Source organism: Theobroma cacao, chromosome 2, assembly GCF_000208745.1.
Source record: "Theobroma cacao cultivar B97-61/B2 chromosome 2, Criollo_cocoa_genome_V2, whole genome shotgun sequence".
Classification (NCBI taxonomy): domain Eukaryota; kingdom Viridiplantae; phylum Streptophyta; class Magnoliopsida; order Malvales; family Malvaceae; genus Theobroma; species Theobroma cacao.
In genome coordinates, this window is record NC_030851.1 from 14,572,385 (window position 1) to 14,577,571 (window position 5,187).

The window sequence follows — 5,187 nt, forward strand, 5'->3', positions numbered from 1 at the left end:
ATAAACAATTGCCCTAATCTGACTCAGGCTAGGTGTCCAAGAAATTTAATTACTATCAAAATATATTATAATAACATGAACCCTGGCTTTTTTTAAAAAAAAAAATGAACACCTCTAAGGTCAAAACTCCCACGTCTGCCTCAACTTTAGAATCTTTCAAATGAAAATAATTGAGTTTTTTTTTGGTATATATGATTTTGATTTCTGATAAATTATTCGAATTTATTTTGCAAAAGCTTTGACATTGTGATTAATCTTAATTAAGTAATATTTAAAAGCCACAATTTGGATGTGAAAGGTACATAATATATGCAAATATCAGCTTCGGAAATCCCAGAAGCCGCCGGCCATTAGCCATATGATGTCTTCTTTCGCCATTAGGAGCCAACATCTTGGCTAAAATTTGTCTTTATTTGCATAATCAAATAATATTTTAAAGTGTCAGGAAAGCTCATCTTCACCATCACTCCAACAGCCACATGAAGCTTTCAGAAATTTAATTTATGAAATTTAGATTGCATTTGATGACTTATAATGCAATCACATTATAAGAAATGTGATAGTAAAGAATGTGATTATAAAAAATTTAATTATTAATAATTATAACATTTGATATATTATAGAAAGTGCGATTAAAATGTTGAAAAGTTAACATTTGATTTACAAACATTTTACTAAAAATGTAATGTTAATTTTTAGAATTATCCATATGTATTAAAATATAAATTTAATATACTTGTATGTTTTTATTATAAACTCTTATATAATATCATCTCTTAATAAAATTTCTAAAAAAAAACCAAACATCGGGTAAATCCATGTTAATATCAATTAGAAAATAACTTTTCATTCGTTAGCAATTTTGATAATTTTAAAATATATTGTTATTATTATTATTATTTTGAAAATTTTCTAAAACATTAAAAATGGAAATAACTATTTTTTGAAAAAATCAAAAAAATAAAAAACCAAAAATAAGATTTTTTGAAAAAAAATTGAAAGTAAAAAAATTTATTTTAAAAATTTTATTAAAAATTATAGAGAGGAAATTATTTTTATAATTTTAAAAATTGTGAGCATAAAAAAAGAGTATCGCCTATTTTTTCAAAAATTCTAAATATATTTTTAATTTGTTGGACTTTCTAATCTTTTATGATTTCCTAAAAAGTAAAATTATTTCTAATTTTTTCTTTTTCTATAATTTTTTAAACAATTAAAAATTATTTTTGGGCTTTTTAAAATATTTTAGAATTTCTAAAAATAAAAAAATGTTTTTATGTTTTTGAAATTTCATAGATTTTTTTCAAAAATTTAAAATTATTTCCAAAATTTTTTAAAATTTTAAAGTAATAAAAATTAAGTTTTGGATTTTTATTGATTGAATTGTCTATTATCTTATATGAATTGTAAATGTTATACTTGATTATATTTATTATTAATATATTAAATTCATTATAAAACTAATATATTGATTGACAATACTTGAAAATGTCAAATCAAGAAAGGTAAGTTATGTTAAAATGAATTTTTAATCATTTTTTCAAATGAAAAAAGGTAAAAATGTCAAATCAAATTTGATAATATTTTAAAGGAAGTTGAAATCTAAGATTGCATTTATATTTTAGTATAATCACATTATATTCATTGATTGTAATATGATTGTATTATAATTTTACATTGCGTTGGTTTATTTAAAAAAAACACTGCAGTGTATTTTAATAGAGCACATTGCTAGCAATGTGAAAGTACAATTCTTATACCAAAAGCTACCTTAATTATAAATATATCTATTTAGTTTGTTTAAATTATATATAGTAATTAAGAAAAACACACATTCAAATTAATTTTTGAGGGAAAGATCATCAGAAAAATCAAGAATCAAGTCAACAACTCTAAGACATAGCTCTACACATGGGTAGAGCCTTATTAACCCCCTTACCAAAATTTTTAAAATTTTTTTTACATTATATAAAATTTTTAATAGATCCTCTTAATGCCTCCCTCAAAATAATTTTTATTTAATAATTAATACAATTAAAAAATAACAAAAAGTATCTCATATATCTCACTCAATTTTAAATATTTTTATTTTTTAATTTATATTTTTTTTAAACTATTTGTTCATATGTTTTAAGTTTCTATAGATTTGTTTCTCTAAATTTCTAAGAACCATTAATCATTTTCTTTTTCCTTTTTTCTTTTTCTTATGTCATATGTGGATTTCATTTTCTACTTGCCATGTTTATCTTTTTTTCTATTATGTGGATTTTATTTTTCATGATTTTAATCCTTAAAAATTAATAAATTATTATGCAATTCTTAAATATAAGTTGTAGTGTTGCACTGTTACTTAAAATTTTATCAATGTATTATTTTTTAATTAATCCTAATTATGTAAGAATAAATTATCTTATATATATCTTTTTTATATGCTTCATGTTTTATATTTAGTTGAAAAGAAATTATCTTGAATATATAGTCTGTAGACAATCTTAATTATATAAGAGGAAATTATTAATCTTGTATATTATATTTAACTATTTATATTTTATACATTATAGTTTTATATTTAGTATAAGTTTAAATAAAAATTAAATAAGAATATTGGATGTTGAATGTATTAATTATTTTTTCAAGTTTGATTAAAGCAGAAGTAGGTTGAACATAATTGACAAATTTTTTAAAAGAAAATATGTAAATCATTCAAATAATTCTCTTACACTTGAACCATCAAGTGTTAATGCTTCAACTCATGAATAAAAACAATGTGAATCAAAATGTTCAATACTCAATCCTAAAGAAATAAATATTTTTCAGCATATAATTTTTAATTGATGAGTTTAAATTCAAAAAATATAGTCAAATACAATTTTTTTTAAAAAAACTATTGTAAGTTTTTCTTTTCTTAATTTACATGTTATATAAAATTATTTTGTATTATCAATCTTTTGATTATTGATTAAGTTTAACATATTAATTTTTAAAATTTTTAACTTTTATTTTCTGTCTCTGACCTTCTCAATAAAAATTGACTGACTCCACTCTTGACTCTATATGATATAAAAAATATATATACACGATTGGTTGAGACTAAGATGGTTATTTTTTTCTTCATCTCCAATATTTGTCCCTTTTGTGTAAATGAAGATAGGATGCGAAAACTGATATCAAACTATTGTTGCAGCTGCCTGTATATTGTATCAGTAACTTTCGGCTTGTGGGTCGGAACAAGGCATCTTAAAGATAATTAAATAAAAACCATGTGACTCGAAATGATCGTTTGGAGTTTAGGAGGTCAGCTTGCATCATGGAACGTTTCTTGTTGTTTCCGACAAACAAAGATGCTTTGGCTAACATTGAGAGTGGGATGCGACATGATGGAAACAGTAATCTTAGCTGAAAATTATTAATTTTGCCTGTTTTTCTTGTGGGATTCAAAAACTCGGCACACCCATGGCCTCGGGGCGCCCCAACCCGGCATGCAACAAATCCCAAAAAAATCAGTGTGGATTGACTAAGTCCACTATCCCCAAGTGAAGAAGATGTATTAGTTAAAACCATCCAGAGAAAATGAAAAGCTAAACATCCAGTCTTAAAAGTCCACCTACAAATTGTGGTGGTTGAAGCAATAATAATTTGATGAGAATCACTTTCAACTTCAGAAATGGAAATTACAATTCGAAATGATCATCTCCAAGTCTCCATCACTCAACTCAACTATACAAGGATTTGTTGGAGAAAACTATATGTAAAGAGTCCAAGGAAATCTACTAGGATTATTTAAATACAATTACCAGGCTCTATTCTTTTCCTTTAATCAATCACCCTGCCTGTGAATTTGATGAACGATACTCATTCATTGTTTTTCAAGAAGTTGCACATTTGTTTATCTACATTTGTACGTGTGTACATCCAAAATGATTATTACTGTTACGCATCCAAAAATTATTGATTATCAATATAAAGTTTTGAAATAATTAGTCATGCAATGATGTCGTTAACAATATCTAAAGCAAAACCAGGGCTGCCCCTTGAGTAAGGCACCCAAGTAAGGGTTTTAAATCTAAAATTTGGAGAGATTTTATATTTTTATAATAATAATATAATTAATTATATTAAAGTTATATAAAAATTAAAATAATTAATAAAATATATACCTATTCTCTTGTGCCTAGTAAATATTTATTTTCTCTCACCTCCTCATCCCTATTAATTCTTAACTAATTATCTCATTTCCTATTAAAAATAGGTAAAAGTCAAAGATAATTAATAAAATAACATATTCTTTCATTCCTAATTATGTGCTTAATAAATATCTATTTTTTGTTACTCTCTAATTTCTGCTATTAATTCTCAACTATTTTTCTTATTTAATATTTCCAACACTTATTTTTTCTTATATAGTATCGATTTTTTTTCAATTTATAATATTTACTTTTGAATTTTTTTTTTTCATTTGCTCTTTCTTCCAAAAAATATTTAGGAAGTTTGTTATGTTGTAATCTTCATAAAGCCATGAGCATCATTTGCGGTTTGCAATAAACAATCAATAATTAGATACTATTTTTCTAATATTTGCATACTTTTTTATTTTAATTTAGAGTTTATGTCACGACCCGGAACTCCTATCGAGCCCGTGACAACCGTCGCGACATCCCGATAAGCACTCATTACCCCGAATGCCGATCGAAACCCCGCAAGGCTTAGCATCAGCTTCTGCATCTCCCCAGTGAGTGACAATTATTAAATCTCACATTTCAAAAACATCAGAAGTCATTTCCAAATCAAAACAATAAAATATTACTTTCTGGCTCACAGGAGCATTTTCATCATTTTTCTTCGAAAATACCAAAACTCGTCAAAAACATGGTGTAAAAGCTAAATATATTCATACATACTTTAAATCAAATAACTGAAGAATAAAATTACTTTTACAGTGACACGTGGGTCCCCAACTGACTAAGAAGATGTAGGGCTACGAACCCTTACTTCCTATGATGCAACTCCGAGATTAATTCTCGTCTTAATCAACTATCAACAAACTGTCCTGAGCCTGAAAAATGGATAGGAAGAGGGGTGAGATTAAATAATCCCAGTGAGTAAACAATTACCATCAAAAGCATCTAAAGCCGAGTAGATGGAGACAATATAAAAACGTTATATCTCAATAATGTTCATAACACAAAA